Source organism: Salvelinus namaycush, chromosome 28 (assembly GCF_016432855.1).
Source record: "Salvelinus namaycush isolate Seneca chromosome 28, SaNama_1.0, whole genome shotgun sequence".
Taxonomy (NCBI): Eukaryota; Metazoa; Chordata; class Actinopteri; order Salmoniformes; family Salmonidae; genus Salvelinus; species Salvelinus namaycush.
In genome coordinates this window covers 16482515-16505970 of record NC_052334.1, presented here as the reverse complement: position 1 = coordinate 16505970, position 23456 = coordinate 16482515, and the positions used below count along the sequence as shown (strand labels likewise).

The 23456-nt window shown below is 39.3% G+C and overlaps 1 long non-coding RNA gene across 1 annotated transcript in view; it reads right to left on the bottom strand.

Annotated features, from left to right (window-relative positions):
- LOC120023850 overlaps positions 1-23182 on the bottom strand; it is a 34651-nt gene extending 11469 nt beyond the window's left edge. Inside the window, exon 1 of the long non-coding RNA XR_005472773.1 lies at positions 22843-23182. This is a non-coding gene — a long non-coding RNA (uncharacterized LOC120023850). The remainder of the gene's footprint in view (positions 1-22842) is intronic.
- Between the last annotated feature and the right edge of the window lie 274 nt (positions 23183-23456).

Here is a 23456-nt window from a genome sequence, read left to right as displayed (position 1 = left end):
CTAAACTCATCTCTCTAAATCAGAACCTGGAGCCGCTGACCGAACGTCGTCCTATTTTTGCCCCGTGAAATTTCAGGATGAAGACAAGTGAGTTCCAACAAGTTCCCTGGGTTCGTGGAGGGAGGAGAGGAGAAGGAGCCTACCAGTACTGAGTAATATACTTCTTAAACTTCTTGTCAATAGGGGGGCGCTGTTTTCACTTTGGAAAAAATCGTGCCCAAATGAAACGGCCTCGTACTCTTTTCTAGATCATACAATATGCATATTATTATTACTATTGGATAGAAAACACTCAGAAGTTTCTAAAACTGTTTGAATTATATCTGTGAGTAAAACAGAACTCATTTTGCAGCAAACTTCCATACAGGAAGTGAAAAATCTGAAAACGAGGCTCTGTTTCAGGGCCTGCCTATTCAACTGGCTTTTATTTATCGATATGCATGCACTTCATACGCCTTCCACTAGATGTCAACAGGCAGTGGAAGGTGGAATGGGGTGTCTAGCTTGATCTGAGGCCGAACAAGAGCTTTTGGAGTGACAGGTCCGGAATTTTCTTTGTCTTCGAAGGCGCGCGGCGGAGCTCGACATTGTGTTCTGAAAAGCGTTCGGTATACACGGCGAATATCTCCGGCTCTGATTTTGTTTGATACATATGATAATAACATCATAAAGTAGGTTTTTTCAACCGAGTTTTATCAGTTTATTCAACGTTTATTGGGACTTTTGGAGTTTTCCGTTCTTTGCGTCAAGAGAGGATGGGAATGTTAGCAACCTTGGCTAGCATTGTGGCGCGAATTCGACAGAAGAAAAGGACATTCTAAAACCAAACAACGATTTATTCTGGACCAAGGACTCCTTGTACAACATTCTGATGGAAGCTCAGCAAAAGTAAGAAAACATTTATGATGTTATTTCGTATTTCTGTGTAAAATGTTGACTCCTATTCTCCGCCGTTTTGGTGAGCGCTGTCTCACAATAACGCAAGCTGTATCTTATGGTAAAGTTATTTAAAAAAATCTAACACAGCGGTTGCATTAAGAACCAGTGTATCTTTCATTTGCCATACAACAAGTATTTTTATGTGAAGTTTATGATGAGTTCTTTGGTCAGATTAGGTGAGTGTCCAAAATATCTCCGGAGATTCTGGTGAATCGATGCTACGTATTCACAATTTATAACCAGGATTTGTAGCTATAAATATGCACATTTTCGAACAAAACATAATTGTATTGTATAACATGATGTTATAAGACTGTCATCTGATGAATTTGTTCAAGGTTAGTGATTCATTTTATATCTTTTGCTGGTTTTTGCGAAAGCTACCTTTGCGGTGAATAAATGCGTTTGTGTGTTTGGCTATTGTGGTAAGCAAATATAATTCTATATTGTGTTTTCGCTGTAAAACACTTAAAAAATCGGAAATATTGGCTGGATTCACAAGATGTTTATCTTTCATTTGCTGTACACCATGTATTTTTCATAAATGTTTTATGATGAGTATTTATGTATTTCACGTTGCTCTCTGTAATTATTCTGGCTGCTTTGGTGCTATTTTTGATGGTAGCTGCAATGTAAAACTATGATTTATACCTCAAATATGCACATTTTCGAACAAAACATAAATGTATTGTATAACATGTTATAAGACTGTCATCTGATGAAGTTGTTTCTTGGTTAGTGACTAATTTTATCTCTATTTTGTCGGTTTTGTGAAAGCTACCTATGCGGTGGAAACATGGTGAAAATATGCGGTTGTGTGTTTGGCTATTGTGGTTAGCTAATAGAAATACATATTGTGTTTTCGCTGTAAAACATTTTAAAAATCGGAAATGATGGCTGGATTCACAAGATGTTTATCTTTCATTTGCTGTATTGGACTTGTGATGTCATGAAAATTATATTATATGATATCCCTGTCCCGTTAGGCTAGGCTATGCTAGTCAGCTTTTTTGATGAGGAGGATCCCGGATCTGGGAGAGAGAAGTGGTAGAGGTTATTATGCACACAGTGGTTACCTTCTCTCTGAGGCCATCTCTTTGTGTTGTACACAAGAACGAACTCCACAATATTCCTTTAGTACTTTCAATGGCTATAGGGGCTTCATCCCTTCGAGACATGTGGACCTGAGGGAAATTTTTAATATTTTTCCTCGACTCTCTCCGAAGCCCCCCACATGATCAGGCTTTTGCCTTCTGCTCTCAGAGACAACACTACGGGAAGATTCGATCCCCCTCACACAGCGTGCCATGAACCATAACAGAGCTTGTCCTGTCTAGTCTGCAATCATCAGATGAAATTACAGTCACAAGCAGATATCCCACTGCTCCTGTGAACCTTCAACTGGACCGTGTAAATATCGCTTCCATTGTCTGTCTGCACACTCCTGGAGTACCTCAGAGCTCCTGAGCTAGTCTCTGTCTGCCATTTGCTCTTTCTCTCAGTTCAATCGGCTTTATTGGCACGGGAAAAATATCTTTACATTGCCAAAGCAAGTGGAATAGACAAACAAAAGTGAAAAACAATCACCAATAACCAGTAAACATTACATACAAAAGTTTCAAAAGAAGACATTTTTCAAATGTTATATCACTGGCATTGTAACAATGTGCAAATAGTTGACGTATGAAAGGGAAAATAAATGGACAGATAAATATCTTTGTATTTACAATGGTGTTTGTGCTTCACTGGTTGCCCTTTTCTTGTGGCAACGGGTCACAAATCTTGCTGCTGTGATGGCACATTGTGGTATTTCATCTAATAGAAATTGGAGTTGATCAAAATGTGATTTATTTTCAAAGTCTTTATGGGTCTGTGTAATTTGAGGGAAATATGTATATCTAATATGGTGATACATTTGGCAAGTTAGGAAGTGCAGTTTAGTTTCCACCTCATTTGCAGTGGGCAGATAGCCTGTTTTCGAGAGAGCCTGGTCTATCTATGGCGGCCTCTCATATCAAGGGTATGCTTACTGAGTCTGTACATAGTCAAAGCTTTCCTTACTTTTGGGTCAGTCACAGTGGTCAGGTATTCTGCCACAGCGTACTCTCTGTTTAGGGCCAAATAGCGTTCCAGTTTGCTTTGCTTTTTTGGTTAGTTCTTTCCATTGTGTCAAGTAATTATCTTTTGTTTTCTCATGATTTGTTTGGGTCTAATCGTGTTGTCGTCCCGGGGCTCTTCGGGTCTGTTTGTGAACAGAGCCCCAGGACCAACTTGCTGAGGGGACTGTTATCTAGGTTAATTTCTTTGTAGGTGATGGCTTTGTTATGGAAGGTTTGGGAATCGATTCCTTTAAGGTGGTTGTAGAATTTAACGGCTCTTTTATGGATTTTGATAAATAGCGGATATCGTCCTAATTCTGCTCTGAGTGCATTATGTGGTGTTTTATGTTGTACAAAGAGGATGTTTTTGCAGAATTCTGCATGGAGAGTCTCAATTTGGTGTTTGTCCACATTTTTTTTGCCAGTTCCTAATTGAGATATCGAATTTTATGTTCCTTTTGATGGCGTAGAAGGCACTTCTTGCTTTGTCTCTCAGATCGTTCAGAGCTTTTTGGAAATTACCTGTGGTCCTGGGAGGCAGGTCGCCTAGCAGTTAAGAGCGTTGGGCCAGTAACTGAAAGGTTGCTCGTTTTGAATCCCTGAGCCAGCAAGGTGGAAATATCAGCCGTTCTGCCCTTGAGCAATGCAGCTAACACCCAACAACTACTACCCTGGCACTGATGACATCAAATTAGGCTATCCCCCGCACCTCTCTGATTCAGAGGGGTTAAATTAAATGCGGAAAGACACATTTTGGTTGAATGCATTCAGTTGTGAAACTGACTTGGTATCCCCTATCCCTGACATTTAGGCAGAGGTAAGTATAGGGCAGGGTTCCCCAACTGGCAGCAAGTGGGTGGTTTTATTTGCCCCCCAAGTTTTCTGAACAAAAGCAACTAAAACCAAATACATTTTTTTTTGTTGGACAGAAAGACTGTAAAAACACCAGGAAATCAGCTCAAAGTGATTTTAATTTTGGAAATCTGTTCACAAGTATTCCCACGCATAATAGAAACACGCGTGATCGTAAACAAATGTAAGCAAGACTTGAAATTATAATTTTTTTGTCAAGTATTATATCTGTTGGGCTTCTTGCGGTCAATTTGCAGTCTACAAATGATTTGTAATTATGACCCCCGACCAACTGCTTAAGGAAAAAAATCAGCGTGGCTGAATCTAGTTGATGATCCCTGCTCTTGGGCAACGGTGTCTAAATGGAATTTGTATTTGTGCTCCTGGCAACTGGACCTTTTTTGGAACACCATTATTTTTGTCTTACTGAGATTCACTGTTAGAGCCCAGGTCTGACCAAATCTCTGCAGAAGATCTAGGTGCTACTGTAGGCCCTCCTTGGTTGGGAACAGAAGCACCAGATCATCAGCAAGCAGTAGACATCTGTGACCGACCACCTCTATTCAGTCTTTTGGTGCAAATTTTGAAATTGTGTTTTTTTTTTTACATTGGATAAAAGACTCAGAGCTGCAAATTTGTATATAATACACTGCAATTGAGGAACAATGGGGAAGTAATTCTGCTTTGAAAGTTGATAAACTTGTAACCCCACTTTTGAGAAAATGTCCCTTACATATTTTGGTACACCTACGGGAGAGCTGCTCTTTGTCTACACCTATTCAGCATCGTTCACACCCTCTTAAGATTTAGCCCCAGCCATCTCTTTAAGGATTCACATGTGATGCCATGTGCTAAACAGAGTGAGTAAGGTAGTATAGTAAACGACTAAAAGTGGTGAAAGTAGTAGCCTACAATAAGGAAAACTCCTGGTAAAAATACACTTTATCTAGTCCTTGCCTATATCCTAATCTGACTTTGGTGCAGGTCATGTTGTTCTTCACATTACTGTCTCTGTTAAACACACACTATATCAAATTTAAAAAAGTGTATTTGTGACATGCACAAGATGCAGAAGGTGTAATGTTTACATTGAAGTGGGTACTTGCATATTTGCCTTAATAGCAATATAAAAAGATAAAGTGCCCAGATAAAAATATTGTATAAATATGTAATAATTATTAGATGATGCTTACCCAGACACACTTGTCTAACTTGATGGGTCATGTGAAAGAAATGCTATAACCACTCCCCAGCCACATCTAGCTAAGTGGATGGGTCACTATTGTCTAGACATGTACACATGCTAGCTAGCTAAACAATGAACCATAATCCCAACCCATACAGTACTAGAAATACAAACAGATTGTCATAGCTAGCCGCCATGTATGAATCTGCAAGTAGCTAAAGCTAACCAACTAGGTTCAATGTTAACTAGCTAGGCTATAACTAGCAATGAAAATGACTTTCTGAAATACTAGTAATATTACTACACAGATCATACAAGTAACGTTAGCTAGCGAACAGTACGCTTTAACTTGCAATGAAAACAAATTTCTGACAAAATTAGAAACGTATATTATCTGAAAATATAGCTCAACTATTACCCGTATACATGGATGAGCTCCTCACGACAGACTTGAACCCATTTAACTATCCTGTGACGTCCTGTGTCATTTCCATTTTGTTTGTACAGCTTGTTTGGCTCGTGTCAAGTCATTCCGGTTCACACTGACCATGTGCAGAAAGTAGTCCATAACAACTTTTCCCCGCTGATCTTTGTCGATAGCGCCTGCTAAATTCAGGGCAGCAATGTTGTTGAGAGCAGTAGCAACACTTTAGCAGTTCCCCATGGCTAACGTTATATCTTTCAAAAAAAGACGCAGTAGCAAGGATTATCTACACATACAGAGCTGCTCATGTTATAGACAGAAGCAAGCTACATGGCAAACCAATCCGAACGCATCTCTCGGCATGTCCAACCCACCCATTATCTCAGCCAATCATGGCCAGCGGGAAGGTTCCTGTCTTTTCCCGTGGCTAAACCAACTAGGCTCATAATTTAACAATTTTATTCATACTTACAGATGGCATGCAAGGTTTTAATTTAAGGCACATTAACATTCACATATCCCAGAAGGCATTTCTGCAAAATGCATAAAAAAAAATGTATGTTCAAATGCCTCTCCGGTGAAGTAGTGATGTGCGACATACGCCTGAATTGGGTCATATTTGACTTCAGATTCTAGCAGGGTGAGGCCGGGTGCTGCAGACGGTTCTAGTGCCCTTGCCAATTTGTTGATATACTGTACAGTGCCTTCAGAAAGTATTCATACCTGTCACACCCTGATCCTGGTTTTGACCCTTGCCTGTCCTGACTCTGAGCCCGCCTGCCTGACCACTCTGCCTGCCCCCGACACTGAGCCTGCCTGCCGACCTGTACCTTTGCCACACCTCTGATTTTCTGACCCCTGCCTGCCTTGACCTGTCTATTGCCTGCCCCTGTTGGAATATTAAACCATTGTCAAATCGACGTGTCTGCATCTGGGTCTTACCTTGATTCCTGATACATACCCTTATTCCACATTTTGTTGTGTTACAGTCTGAATTCAAAATGGATTAAATATAAATTTTTCCTCACCCATCAAGACACCATACCCCATAATGACAAAGTGAAAACATGTTTTTATGAATTTTTGCTAATTTATTGAATTGAAATACCTCATTTACAGATGTATTCACACTCCTGAGGCAATACTTTGCAGAAGCACCGTTGGTAGCGATTACAGCTGTGGGTCTTTATGGGTAAATCTCAAAGACACCTGAATTGTACAATATTTGCACATAATAATTTTTTTTATTCTTCAAGCTTTGTCAAGTTGGTTGTTGCCATAGATTTTCAAGTTGATCTAAGTCAAAACTGTAACTTGGCCACTCAGGAACATTCAAAACTCCAGTGTATATTTGGCCTTGTGTTTTAGGTTATTGTAGTGCTGAAAGGTGAATTTCTCTCCCAGTGTCTGGAAAGCAGACTGAACCAGGTTTTCCTATAGGATTTTGCCTGGGCTTAGCTCTATTCCGTTTCTTTTTATCCTAAAAAAAACTCCCTAGTCCTTGCTGATGACAAGCATATCCATAACACGATGTAGCCACCACAATGCTTGAAAATGTGAAGAGTTGTACTCGGTAATGTGTTGGAGTTGCCCAAAAATAACACTTTGTATTCAGGACATAAAGTTCATTTCTTTGTCACATTTTTTGCAGTTTTACTTTGGTACCTTATTGCTTATTTTGAAATATTTGTATTCTGTAAAGGCTTCCTTCTTTTCACTCTTATTTAGGTTTGTATTGTGGAATAACTACAATGTTGTTGATCCATCCTCAATTGTCTCCTATCACAGCTCATCACTATTTTGAAGTCACCATTGGCCTCATGGTAAAATCCCTGAGTAGTTACCTTCCACTCCGGAAACTGAGTTAGGAAGGACGCCTGTAGCTTTGTAGTAACTGGGTGTATTGATACACAATCCACATTGCAATTAATAACTTTACAACACACAATACCCCATCAAATCATGTTCAACACTATTAATGCACACAGTGAGTCCATGCAACGTATGTGACTTGTTAAGCAAATCTTTACTCCTGAACTTATTTAGGCTTGCCATAACAAAGGGGTTGAATACTTATTGACTCAAGACATTTCAGCTTTTCATTTTTTATAAATTGCTAACATTCTAAAAACATGATTCTGCTTTGGTCATTATGGGATATTGTGTGTAGGCCAGTGACACAACTCAATTTAATCAATTTTAAATTCAGGCTATAACACAACAATGTGTGGAAAACGTCAAGGAGTATGAATACATTCTAAAGTTACTGTATATGTCGAAGAGGGTGGGGCTCAAGCTGCATCCCTGTCTCACCCCATGGCTCTCTGAAAAGATATTGGTGTGTTTTTGGACAATTTTAACTGCACACTTTTTCTTTGTGTACATTAATTTTACACCAATTTATATAGCAGACACTCATGCCAAATTGAGTTAAAATCTTGTTTGAAATCAGCAAAGCATTATAAGACTGCTTTTGGTTTGTTTGTTTGGGGCGGCAGGTAGCCTAGTGGTTAGCTTCTTTCAGCTAGGGGGCAGAATTTTTATGTTTGGAAAAATAACGTTCCCAAGGTAAACGGACTATTTCTCAGGATCAGATATTAGAATATGCATATAATTGACGGATTAGGATAGAAAACACTCTAAAGTTTCCAAAACTGTCAAAATATTGTCTGTGAATATAACAGAACTGATTTTGCAGGCGAAAACCTGAGGAACTCCAACCCGGAAGTGCATTTTTTTATTCCTGTTCCATTGCTTGCCCATCCTCCATTTAAAGGGGTATCAACCAGATTCCTTTTCCAATGGCTTCCTCAGGCTGTGACCAGGCTTTAGACATAGTTTCAAGCTTTTATTTTGAAAAATGAGCGAGATTTATCAGGTGTCCTTTGATTAGTTCCTGCGCAGGAGAGATGTGGCTCGACATTTTCTTTCTCTGTAGTATTGAACAGTTTACCGTCTGGTTGAAATATGATCGATTATGTATATTATAAAAAACATTTGACATGTTTCTACGGATACTTTTGGGAATTTTCGTCTGCCCTTCAGGACCGGAACGAGCTTGTGGTTTTCTGAACATAACGCGCAAACCAAATGGCGGTTTTTGGTTATAAAACTAATCTTTATCGAACAAAAAGAACATTTATTGTGTAACTGGGAGTCTCGTGAGTGCAAACATCCGAAGATTATCAAAGGTAAGCGATTAATTTGATTGCTTTTCTGACTTTCGTGACCAAGCTAATTTAAGGATAGCTGTTCTAGCAGTGATTGATACACTCACGGACGCTTGGATTGCTTTCACTGTAAAGCATATTTTCAAAATCTGACACGATAGGTGGATTAACAACAAGCTATTGTGATGAGGACATTTTTTCTAATCACATTTAGAATAAGGCTGTAAGGTAACAAAATGTGGAAAAAGTCAAGGAGTCTGAATGCTTTCCGAAGGCACTGTATATTGTTGTGGAAATATTCAGTCAATAATATTTCTCAAATACCGGAGCTTGTGAGATCAAATAGACTTCATTACAAAGTAACAAAGCCGAGCCAGTTCATGAAGCAACTGATCTTTCCAGTCTCAGCACTCTCCTATTATACAGTTTTACCCATACATAACATAGTCACTCCACTTTATGTAAATGATTAATACCCTTTAGCCTTGGCCACCCTTATCTTTTTGCCTTGCTTAGTTTCCATTCTCTTATTGGCTCAGACATTAGGGCATAGATTATATTGGTGGCGTGACCATAGCAATGACACAAAAATGAACAGACATGCTGTCACGCCCTGGCCATAGAGAGGCTTTTATTCTCTATTTTGGATAGGCCAGGGTGTGACTAGGGTGGGCATTCTAGTTTCTTTATTTCTATGTTTGTGTGGTTCCCAATCAGAGGCAGCTGTCTATCGTTGTCTCTGATTGGGGATCATATATAAGTTGTCCTTTTCCGTTGGGTTTTGGTGGGTAGTTAGTTTCTGTTTTTCACTTTGTTATTTTGTTCGAGTGTTCTTTGATCAATAAAATATCATGAACACTTACCACGCTGCGCTTTGGTCCATGCCTTCCGATGAGAGACGTTACACATGCACACCTCTACTGCAGGTGTATGTCTAGTAGTGCCTATAACTGATTAACTAATGTTCCTGTCCAAAGGCATTCATAAGACCAAGCCTGAACCAAAATGACTAGGCCTGTGTTGGTCCAGTTTTGCAAAATCACATGGATTCTGCTTACATTCTGTTTACACATGCCTAATGGTTAACCCTATATTGATTCTGCTTACTACTTCTAAGAAAACAGTATAGGTACTGGAAAATTCCCACATTCCCACAGACTTTCAAAGTCCCACACCTTAAAATGTTCCAATATAAGTGAGAAGAGGAGCACCTTCCGTAATGCTATGGAGGCAATCTACCTCTCTTTCACCTTAACTTCTAGTTGCACACAATCGGGAGCACCCTCATCAGCACCCTCATCAGTAAAAAAGCTGACTAGCATAGCCTAGCATAGCGCCACAAGTAAATACTAGCATCTAAATATCATGAAATCACAAGTCCAAGACACCAGATGAAAGATACACATCTTGTGAATCCAGCCATCATTTCTGATTTTTAAAATGTTTTACAGGGAAGACACAATATGTATTTCTATTAGCTAACCACCATAGCAAAAGACACAACTTTTTTTTCCCACCAGTTTTTTCCTGCATAGGTAGCTATCACAAATTCGACCAAATAAAGATATAAATAGTCACTAACCAAGAAACAACTTCATCAGATGACAGTCTGATAACATATTTATTGTATAGCATATGTTTTGTTCGAAAAATGTGCATATTTCAGGTATAAATCATAGTTTTACATTGCAGCCACCATCACAACTCTCACCAAAGCAGCTAGAATAACTACAGAGAGCAACGTGAATTACCTAAATACTCATCAAAAAACATTTATGAAAAATACACAGCGTACAGCAAATGAAAGACAAAGATCTTGTGAATCCAGCCAATATTTCAGATTCTTTAAGTGTTTTACAGCGAAAACACAATTTAGCATTATATTAGCTTACTACAATAGCCAACCACACAGCAGCATTGATTCATGCACGTTAGCGATAGCGAATAAACCAGCAAAAGATATTACATTTTTCACTAACCTTCTCAAAACTTCATCAGATGACAGTCCTATAACATCATATTACACAATACATATATTGTTTGTTCGAAAATGTGCATATTTAGCGGCACAAATCGTGGTTATACAATGAGAATAGTAGCCAAGCTGCCAACAAAATGTCGGGAGAAATCTTGGGAGAGGCACCTAATCTAATCAATAACTAATCATAAACTTGACTAAAAAATATAGGTTGGACAGCAAATGAAAGATACATTAGTTCTTAATGCAACCGCTGTGTTAGATTTTTAAAATGAACGTTACTACGACATACAGCGTGCGTTAAAGCGAGACCGCACCGAAATTAATGGCGGAATAGTAGTGTAACATTTTTCAACAGAACAACGAATTAACATCATAAATACTTCTTACTTTTTGATGAGCTTCCATCAGAATCTTGTGCAAGTTGTCCTTTGTCCAGAAGAATCGTTGCTCGGTTGTAGATTGTCGTCTTCAACTTTGGAATTAGCAGCAAACGTTAGCCATGTGACGAAGACGTGTCCAACTCACTATAACGCAGCACACATGAAATACCGAAAATCGCAATATACTGATATAAACTGATATAACTCGGTTTAAATTAACTACATTATGATGTCTTTAACACCTATATCGAATAAAATCAGAGCCGGATATATCTAAGGCCTATAACGAGAGCTTTTCAGAATGCCATCCTGAGATCTGTCTTGCGCCATGACGAACGTTGAAAAGAGTGCACCCCACGTTCCAAGACCCTTTATATGGCCTCAGATCTGCCTAGCAACACCATTCCAATTCTCACTGCTTACTGACATCTAGGGGAAATCGTATGCAGTGCATGTCGACTCATAGATTACATGCAAATTAATAAACTGACCCTGGAACAGAGTGCCCGATTTCAGATTTCTCACTTCCTGACAGGAAGTTAGCTGCAACTTGAGTTCTGTTTTACTCACAGATATAATTCAAACGGTTTTAGAAACTAGAGAGTGTTTTCTAGCCAATAGTACGAGGCAGTTTAATTTGGGAACGAATTTTTACAAAGTGAAAACAGCGCCCCCATATTGACAAGAAGTTAATAGTACCTGAACCTGCGACATTTGAGGTTTGTGCAAATGGTGCAAACTAGATTATGTGAAACTTGGACATTTTCATCATGTTGACCCAATTTTCTGTGCTGTGTGTCAAATAGGTGATTGCCCATTGTGTTGGGATGAAGAGTTTGTTTAGTGAATATACATATATTCAGTATATCAATTGTTGAATGATACTATAAATGATGTTAGACCTTCTGAATATCTGTTCGCCAAGACATGTATGTGTCATGACGTTGGCCTGGGGGTAGGTTTATGACAGTCATAAATACCTCTTTCCCCCCTCCCCCGTTCCTCTCCCTACTCTACTGATGTGACATTAGAAAGCCCCTTTGGTTAACATAGAGATTCTGGGAACATCAGAAGTTGGGGGGAAATGAACTATATTCTGGTAATCCGACCAACTGAACATATGCGGTGGTACTTAAGGTATATTATGTCAGTTCGGTTGCCCTCTGACACATTCTCATCAATGATAGAATGACAAACTCTACTGTGGAAAGTCTAAACATCAGAGGTATCGGATTCACATGGAATTGTTGTTTAATTCAAATGTTTGAATATGAAATTATTTGTGAAGAGATTAAATGTAATTTTAGCTTCCAAATGAGAGATTTGGGTTTTCATAAGTTTGGGCCTCTGCTCAACCCCTGTGAAGAGACATGGGTTATAATGGGTTATAAACTTTTCAGACACACCCCTCTCCCTCCACTATATAAGCCATTGACGAAAATATAACCTTCTGTTCCGAGGATGAGGAGGACGGTCCTATGTCAGAATGGTTCAGATAATAACTACAGAACTAAGCCAACATCAGCATGAGCTTTGGTTGTGAATGGTATGAACTTTGAACTCGTATTCACTACAGAAGTGATACCTCCTAGCCGTTGAGTTAGCAACAGCTGCTACAGGTTAGGAAGGACAGTCAGAGTATCCCGTCTACTACACAACGACGTTACTACAACGTATCCAGTGACCACCAGAGACATTCTTCAAAGGACAGTGGACTCGGTTTGGCAACACGGTCTTCCATCTACCACCAACCTACTGAAGCGCAGCTCAGAGTAAATATTTATTGCATTTTCCTTTTCCAAATGGGCGGTAATTTAGAATGCATAAGATACTGTATTTACGATAGCACAGCTTCGCCTCTGTTCCAGTCTCCCGCTCTTTCACTAAAACCCAGCCCCTTTTCCTTTGTGTAACAAGCTGTCATATCTGTTCCGCCCGCTAGGGACGTTTTCCTTTATGACGGCAATTTGTAATCAAGTTATGATTTAATTGTGTATGTGTGATTCTGTGTGATTAGTTAGGTATTTAGTAAATAAATAATTAAACCCAATGTTGTATTGCTGATTCAACTTGTTAGCCAGGGTTCGTGAAGATAACCAAGAATTTACAACTTTCAGATGAGACTGAATAAGATGACGACTAATATTGATTGCTATTGATGTAAAATATTGCTAAATCTTTAAGAGTTTATTCGGAAGATAACAGCTCTATAAATATTCTTTCGTGGTGCCCGACTCTCTAGTTAATTACATTTACCCGATTAGCTCAATCAGGTGATATTAATTACGGAGAAAGTATTTTATAGAATAGCATGTCATAGCAATTAGTCCGGCATAGCCAAAAACACGACATATGTGACATAGGGTTTTCTGGTTACAACAGATTTTTCACTTATGTCAAAAATAGTTGTTAGAGAGGTGTCTGCGAAGGAGGGCAAAAATGTTTAGGTATCATATTGAGAATGACATTATAAGGGTTTATGATGTTTAGTTTATTGTTTTTATTCTTCTTCTTATATATATATGAATGAGAAGAAAGTGGAGCAAAGGTTATTAATATACCTGTCATGGGGGATTTGCTACACAGTATACAATTGTCCATTCTATGTTTTTGGGCCATATACTGAGCCTACTTATACCAGCCATTTTTCTTGTGTCATTTATTTTATAATTTTTTATCAGTGTCCCCATTTCCTCACACACGGAGACATCAAATGTTCCTCCCTTCGTCCATTTAGTGCCCATTTTCTTAGTGCGTTGTTCCCATTTTTTTTTGTTGAGATTCTCCTCAATTCTTCTTTGCACAGAGGATATCTGGCACTTACAATTTCTACCGCTGTCTTATTCGTTTCTGCTGCATATATTCTTCTTACTGCCAACCTTCAGTCTAACCCTTTTTCTATGTTAGGTTTTCTAATTAATAGTATTTTCTTAATGTTCAACCTGTGTACTGTCTATGGTTTTAGTATTCTTAGTGTTCTATTTTTTATCTGGTTATTCCTATAGCTTCCTGTAATATTCTTTGCTTCCTATTTTCCTTTCATTGTATCATTCACTTTATTAACTTCTTATGGCTGAAGGGGCAGTATTGAGTAGCTTGGATGAAAGGTGCCCATATCAAACGGCCTGCTCCTCAATCATAGTTGCTAATATTTGCATATTATTATTAGTATTGGATAGAAAACACTCTAAAGTTTCTAAAACTGTTTGAATTATGTCTGTGAGATTAACAGAACTCATATTGGCAGGCAAAATCCTGAGTTGAAATCAAAACAGGAAGTCAGAAATCTGAGTTTGTATGTATTCACCAGAATCCTTAATGAAGCATCAATAGAAATTATAATGAGAATTCTATGATGTTGTGGGAGAGAATGAGAGCAGAATCAGTCAGGTGTCCATCAAGCAGCCATTTTCTGATCATGCTTTTTCCTCGTGGAAGTCACTTGCGTTCCATGGCTCACGAAGACAAGAAGGAATACTCTGGTTGGAACTTTATTGAAGCTATATGTTAAAAACATCCTAATGATTGATGTTTCTTCGACCGGTAATATCACTTTTTGAAGTTTTTGTCCGATATAACGCTGACCAGAATTAGCGTTTGGATATGTAAACCAGACGCGCTAACAAAAGAAGGTTTTTGGACATAAATAACGGATTTTTTGCGAACAAAACAAACATTTATTGTGGACCTGGGATTCCTGGTGTGCTTTCTGATGTAGATCATCAAAGGTAAGGGAATATTTATCATGTATTTTCGTGTTTATGTTGACGCCATCTTTGCAGCTGTGGCATTTTACTTTTGAGCGCCGTCTCAATTTATAGCGTGGGTTCCTTTTTCCGTAAAGTTTTTTTGAAATCTGACACAGCGGTTGCATTAACCTCTTGAGCCTATGGGGGGTGCTATTTCGATCTTGGAAAAATTGGTCTCCAAATTAAACTGCCTCGTACTCAATTCTTGCTCGTACAATATGCATATTATTCTTACTATTGGATAGAAAACACTCTCTAGTTCCTAAAACCGTTCGAATTATGTCTGTGGGTGAAACAGAACTCTTTCTACAGCGAAATCCATGACAGGAACTGCGAAGGTCTGAAAACTAGGCTCTGCTCTCAGATCAGTTTAAAGCTCTGTATGTATCCTATGGGTCGACATGAACTGCACCCGCCTTCCCCTGGATGTCAGTAACCAATGAGAAGTGGAATGGACTTTCTACGTAGCTCTCAGAGTTTATAAAAGGCCAAGGAACGAGGGGACCTCTCTTTTCAACGCTCGCCATTACGCAAAGCAAGACCTCAGGATGGCGTTTTGAAACGCTCAGTTATCGACCTTAGATATATCCGTCTGTAATTTAATTCGATATAGGTGTTAGAAACATCATAACGAAGTTATTTTAAACCGAGTTATATCAGTTTATGCGAGTATATTGCTATTTTCGGAATTTCCTTAGTATTGAGTTTGAGGATTTGGGAATGCTGTGGCCACATAGCTACTAGTTAGCTGCTACTTCCGAAGTTGAACACGACGTTTTACAACCAAGCAACAATTCTTTTGGACAAAGGACCACTTGGCCAAGATTCTGATGGAAGCTCGTCCAAAAGTAAGAGCTATTTATGATGTTATTCCGTATTTATGTGGAAAAATGTAAACGGATTTGTCCGCCATTATTGCGGCACTAGTCTGGCTGTAACGCACACTGTATGTCTAGTAACGTTAATTTTAAAAATCTAACTCAGCGGTTGCATTAATAACTAATGCATCTTTCATTTCATGTCCAACCTGTATTTTTTTGTCAAGTTTACGATTATTTATACATTAGATTAGGTGCCTTTCCAAGATGGCGCCGGCCAGAATGCATGCCCTGTTGCCACTGATCACATTGTATAACCACGAATTGTGCTGCTAAATATGCACATTTTCGAAAAAAAACTGTATGGATTGTGTAATATGATGTTACAGGACTGTCATCTGAAGAATTCTGAGAAGGTTAGTGAAAAATTAATGTATTTTGGTGGTGAATACGTTATCGCTGTGTTTGGCTGGAATCAATGCTGTTGTCTGGTTTGCTATTGTGGTAAGCTAATATAACGATATATTGTGTTTTCGCTGTAAAACACTTAGAACATCTGAAATATTGTCTGGATTCACAAGATCTGTGTCTTTCAATTGCTGTAGGCTGTGTATTTTTAAGAAATGTTTTATGATGAGTAATTAGCTAATACACGTTTCTCTCTGTAGTTATTCTAGTCGAGTTGTGATGGTGGGTGCAATTGTAAACTATGATTTATACCTGAAATATGCACATTTTTCTAACAAAACCTATGCTATACAATAAATATGTTATCAGACTGTCATCTGATGAAGTTTTTTCTTGGTTAGTGGCTATCAATATCTTTATTTGGTCGAATTGGTGATAGCTACTGGTGGAGAGAAAAAATGGTGGACTAAGAAAAATGGTGTCTTTTGCTAACGTGGTTAGCTAATAGATTTACATATTGTGTCTTCCCTGTAAAACATTTTAAAAATCAGAAATGATTGCTGGATTCACAAGAAGTGTATCTTTCATCTGGTGTCTTGGACTTGTGATTTAATGATATTTAGATGCTAGTATTTACTTGTGACGCTATGCTAGGCTATGCTAGTCAGCTTTTTTACTGGTGGGGGTGCTCCCGGATCCGGGTTTGGGAGGAACTAGAAGTTAAGGAGAGGTATATCTATAATTCAATGTGTATAACTTGTATTATCATCTATATTTATGATGAGTATTTCGTTGAAACGATGTGGCCATGCAAAGTCACTTGATGTTTTTGCAACTAGTGAATCTAGTCGCCTCAATGTAAACTCAGATTTTTTGATATAAATATGAATTTAATCAAACAAAACATGCATGTATTGTGTAACATGAAGTCCTATGAGTGTCATCTGATGAAAATAATCGAAGGTTAGTGATTAATTTTATCTCTATTCTGTTTTTTGTGAAGCTACCTTTAGCTGGAAAAAATGGCTGTGATTATTGTGGTTTTGTGGTGACCTAACATAATCGTTTGTAGTGCTTTCGCTGAAAAGCCTATTTGAAATCGGACACTTTGGTGGGATTAACAACAAGATTACCTTTAAAATGATATAAGACACATGAATGTCAGGAATTTTAATTATGAGATTTCTGTTTTTTGAATTTGGCGCCCTGCACTTCGACTGGCTGTTGTCATATCGGTCCCGTTGTGGCGAAATCCTGCACTTAAGTGCGCTGCCACTTTAAGAGCGCATGAGCAGTAGGAAGGAGGAGATAAAAGAGCTCGTTAAGCTCTATTGGGGAGGAGCTATTGATTGGCGTGACAGTTTTGGTTGTGTGTGTTATGCTGCAGAGTTTGTTTGTTTATCTTCAGCGTATGTGGTTGTACAGTGTTTGGAACAATCCTCGGTGTGATCGCTCGACGACGTGGTTGTTCTCATGTGGGACCGCGACGGTTATGGATCAAAGGGATTAGTAGCAACATTGTTGCGAAGCGTTCAACTACAACCCAACACTCCATTCGGACAGTCAGACTGTACACCTGCAACCTCAAGACCACAGCTAAGACCTCTCTTGTTCCCTTTCTCTCTTTCTCTTCCCGCTATGGTCCAGTGCTTTACACTGCAACCGACTCTATTTTCATAAATGCATTGAAGTTTCATTGGAGCTGGACTAGTGTGTATATGAACACCACACATTCATACCCTCTGCACTCCTTCCCTGGAAGAGAATACAAACTCTTGCAAATCCTCTGTGTGATGACTGGTTTCATTCGTTATTGTATGAAGTTGCTGTTTATTTGCTCTGCCATTATTGTTATATGAGGTATGCTTGGTGGGGTTACCAAGAATTGTGGAAGGACTGATGTGATGTGGGATCTATAGGGTGTGTATTCTTTTTTTCTATCCGCTGGCTATCTGGTCAACAGGCTACACTCTAGGCAGTCTCTTCTGTTGATGTGTGTGGGTCTGGTAGTGGTACTCTTGCTGTTCTACTATTTTCCTTTCGGCAGGGTTAATACCTGCCTGGCGCCCGAACAAAATCTTCTTTACCTTTCTCTAATTAATACCGCTACACCGTTACCGGGACTTCAGCCATAAGAAGTTTTAAAACCACTCTCTTTCTTTTATTCTTAGATATCTCCCTACTGATAGAGGGCTAAATCTTCATAACGGTCCGTTAAGCCCTGGATGGCTTGACCACACCCTGTTCCCTCCTATTGATATCCATGTTATTTTCCTTTCTCTGATTATTGCACTCGGTCTATTGGTTATTGTCCCTGTCTCTTGGTTTTTATAATTGTTCTCTCTTTCCGAGTATATGCTTACTTCAAATGTTATTATTTATATGTTCCTCTGTACTGTATATTGTTCTACCTTGCAGAACAATATACAGGCAATTTACAGGCAATTTTTATTGGCCTTACCAGGCAATCGCTGATATCATTTTGACATTTATCTACTATTTTATTTTATAATGTTCATATATTTTTAATTTCTCCTGACTGTTCAAACTTCTAGTATTATATTACTTCAACAGTCTCTCATGCCATTTACACTCCCCTCTCCTAGCGCAGGACGAGATGCATCCCCTCTGCCAGGTCACACTCAAGTGACGGTTCAGGAGAGGCGCACAACCCAAGGACAGAAAGCTTTCACACTCTCTCACGCTTTCCTAAGCAACCCGCAAATTCATCCCTTTCTCTGATTCACTTCCTCGACACGAAAAAGCAGTATTATACAGGATTTTTGCCTCTTGCGGTTTCCTAAGCGACCTGCAAATTCATCCCTTTCTCTGATTCACTTCCTCGACACGGAAAAGCAGTATTATACAGGATTTTTGCCTATCCAAGCAGTCCCTATTGATCCACTTCTTCAAAACAATAGGCGGTATCATAGGATTTTTACCTATCCAAGCAGTCCTTATTGATTCACTTCCTCATCACAGTAAGCGTTATCATAGGATTTTTACCTATCCAAGCAGACCTTATTGATTCACTTCCTCATCACAGTAAGCGTTATCATAGGTAAAAATCCTATCCAAGCAGACCTTATTGATTCACTTCCTCATCACAGTAAGCGTTATCATAGGATTTTTACCTATCCAAGCAGACCTTATTGATTCACTTCCTCATCACAGTAAGCGTTATCATAGGATTTTTACCTATCCAAGCAGACCTTATTGATTCACTTCCTCATCACAGTAAGCGTTATCATAGGATTTTTACCTATCCAAGCAGACCTTATTGATTCACTTCCTCATCACAGTAAGCGTTATCATAGGATTTTTACCTATCCAAGCAGTCCCTATTGATCCACTTCCTCAACACAATAGGCGGTATCATAGGATTTGTATCTATCCAAGCAGTCCCTATTGATCCACTTCCTCAACACAATAGGCGGTATCATAGGATTTTTACCTATCCAAGCAGTCCCTATTGATCCACTTCCTCAACACAATAGGCGGTATCATAGGATTTTTACCTATCCAAGCAGTCCCTATTGATCCACTTCCTCAACACAATAGGCGGTATCATAGGATTTTTACCTATCCAAGCAGTCCTTATTGATTCACTTCCTCAACACAATAGGCGGTATCATAGGATTACCTATCCAAGCAGTCCTTATTGATTCACTTCCTCGCCACAATAAGCGGTATCATAGGATTTCTATTTCATTTTATTTGACCATTCAGATGGACAGTTGCCACTCCAAACTGGATCGAACAGAACAGTCAACAGGGCAGACAGATAACCTGAACAAGACTGAACACCCACCCCAGATGAGCAACTGAGGGAGCCGGATGAAATGAATGACCCGCCCGACTCGGACTGATTGAATAAGATGAATGGGCTGTGTTCACGCGCAAACTCAAACAGGTCTAAACAAACAAATCCGGCCAAACTGAATCAGACAACACAATCACAACTCAAACAGACTGAACAAACTGGTCAGATGAACCGCCTGAACGAACCAGGTGAATAACCCTACTCAACTGAGCCAATCAAGACAGATGAAGCACACAATTCCCCCTCTGCAGTGGTCAAACACCAATTACTATTCTCTATTTTCACTGTTACAACCCTCAAAGCTTTTTATCCCCTCATTATTTTGCATGCATTTCATTGAACCCAAAAGCTCCCAATATTTCTTTGGTTCGTCAAATTTGGAGTGACCCACTTGATGACCTATCGCTGAGGCAGGTTTCCGGAGCAAACTACACAAACTCTATTTATAAATAAGAACTTAGCTTACCTCTAACTTCTTATGGCTGGAGGCAGTATTGAGTAGCTTGGATGAATAAGGTTCCCAGAGTAAACTGCCTGCAACTCAGTCCCAGAAGCTAAGATATGCATGTTCTTAGTAGATTTGGATAGAAACACTCTGAAGCTTCTAAAACGGTTTGAATGATGTCTGTGAGTATAACAGAACTCATATGGCAGGCAAAAACCTGAGAAATAATCCAACCAGGAAGTGGGAAATCTGAGGTTTGTAGGTTTGCCTATCCAATATACAATGTCTTTGGGGTCATATTGCACTTCCTAAGGCTTCCACTAGATGTCAACAGTCTTTAGAACCTTGTTTTATGCTTCTACTATGAAGAATGAGGGAAGGAGAGCTCTTTCAGTCAGGTGTCTGGCATGAGCTGACCACGCACTCTCCGGTGAGAGCGACCTGCGTTCCATCGCATTTCTGTAGACAAAGGAATTCTCCGGTTGAAACATTATTGAAGATTTATGTTAAAAACATCCTAAAGATTGATTCTATACATCGTTTGACATGTTTCTACGAACTGTAATGGATTTTTTTTTACTTTTCGTCTGACCTGCGCGTCATCAATTTGGATTTTGGAACTAAACGCGAACAAAAAGGAGGTATTTGGACATAAGTTATGGACGTTATCGAACAAAACAAACATTTATTGTGGAACTGGGAATCCTGGGAGTGCATTCTGATGAAGATCATCAAAGGTAAGTGAATATTTATAATACTATTTCTGACTCCTGTTGACCCCACAACATGGCGGATATCTGTATGGCTTGTTTGGGCTCTGAGCGCAATACTCAGATTATAGCATGGTGTGCTTTTTCCGTAAAGTTTTTTTGAAATCAGATACAGCGGTTGCATTAAGGAGAAGTTTATCTAAAGTTCCATGTATAATACCTGTATCTTTTATCAATGTTTATTATGAGTATTTTTGTAAATTGATGTGGCTCTCTGCTAAATCACCGGATGTTTTGGAGGCAAAACATTACTGAACATAACGCGCCAATGTACACTAAGATTTTTGGATATAAATATGAACTTTATCGAACAAAACATACAGTTGTATGAAAAAGTTTGGGCACCCCTCTGAGGCTGCATAATAATTTACTTTGTCGTCACAGAAAATGATCACAGTGGCATGCCATTCATTTTCTAATAAAAGCTGAGCACTGGGGTATTGTCCAGACAAACATTTTTAGTGTAGCAATATTAAGTTGTATGAAATTAAATCAGATGTGAAAAATAGGCTATGCAAAAATGTGGGCACCCTTGTCATTCTGTTGATTTGAATACCTGTAACTACTTAGCACTGATTAATTGGAACACACAATTGGTTTGGTGAGCTCATTAAGCCTTGAACTTCATAGACAAGTGCATCCAATCATGAGAAAAGGTATTTAAGGTGGCCAATTGCAAGTTGTTGTTCTCTTTGACTCTCCTCTGAAGAGTGGCAACATGGGGGCCTCAAAACAACTCTCAAATGACCTGAAAACAAAGATTGTTCAACATTATGGTTTAGAGGAAGGCTACAAAAAGCTATCGCAGAGATTTAAGCTGTCAGTGTCCACTGTGAGGAACATAGTGAGGAAATGGAAGACCACAGGCACAGTTCTTGTTAAGGCCAGAAGTGGCAGGCCAAGTAAAATATCGGAGAGGCAAAGGCGAAGGATGGTGAGAACGGTCAAAAACAGCCCACAGACCACCTCCAAAGACCTACAACATCATCTTGCTGCAGATGGTGTCACTGTGCATCGTTCAACAATTCAGCGCACTTTGCACAAGGAGAAGCTGTATGGGAGAGTGATGCGGAAGAAGCCTTTTCTGCACACACGCCACAAACAGAGTCGCTTGAGGTATGCAAACGCACATTTGGACAAGCCAGCTTCATTTTGGAATAAGGTGCTGTGGACTGATGAAACAAAGATTGAGTTATTTGGTCATAACAAGGGACGTTATGCATGGCGGCAAAAGAACACAGCGTTCCAAGAAAAACACTTGCTACCCACAGTACAATTTGGTGGGGGTTCCATCATGCTGTGTGGCTGTGTGGCCAGTGCCGGTACTGGGAATCTTGTTAAAGTTGAGGGTCGCATGGATTCCACTCAATATCAGCAGATTCTTGGGAATAATGTTGAATAATCAGTCACAAAGTTGAAGTTACGCCGGCGCTGGATATTTCAACAAGACAACGACCCAAAACACTGCTCAAAATCTACCCGGGCATTTATGCAGAGGAACAAGTACAATGTTCTAGAATGGCCATCCCAGTCCCCAGACCTGAATATCATTGAGAATCTGTGGGATGATTTGAAGCGGGCTGTCCATGCTCGGCAACCATCAAACCTAACTGAACTGGAGATGTTTTGTAAGGAGAAATGGTCCAAAATACCTTCATCCAGAATCCAGACACTCATTAGAGGCTATGGGAAGCGTCTAGAGGCTGTTATTTTAGCAAAAGGAGGCTCTACCAAATATTGATGTGATTTTTCTATTGGGGTGCCCAAATTTATGCACCTGTCTAATTTTGTTACTTACTTGTATGTTTGAGGAATTTTAATTATGAGATTTCTGTTGTTTGAATTTGGCGCCCTGCACTTCCACTGGCTGTTGTCAAGTCGATCTCGTTAACGGGATCTCAGCCATAAGAAGTTAAAAGTGGTCACTCGTTTGTGTAGTTCGTCCAAGAGGCCCATGCGCAGCTGTAGATTTTCACCGTCTCTGGTCCCTTTTCACCACTCCTGGCAAGCTCGCCATTTATGTCGTGGACATATTCAGTCAACAATATTTCTCAAATACCGGAGCTTGTGAGATCAAATAGAATTCTTTACAAAGTAACAAAAGCTGAACTGGTTCATGAAGCAACTGATCTTTCCAGTCTCAGCACTCTCCTATTATACAGTTTTACCCTTACATAACATAGTCACTCCACCTTATGTAAATAAGTAATACCTTTTAACCTTGGCTACCCTTTTTGCCTTGCTTACTTTCCATTCTCTTATTGGCTCAGACATTAGGGCATATATTCTATTGGTGGCCTGATCATAGCAATGGCACAAAAATAAACAGACATGCACACTCCTACTGCAGGTGTATGTCTAATGGTGCCTATAACTGATTAACTAATGTTCCTGTCCAAAGGCCTTCATAAG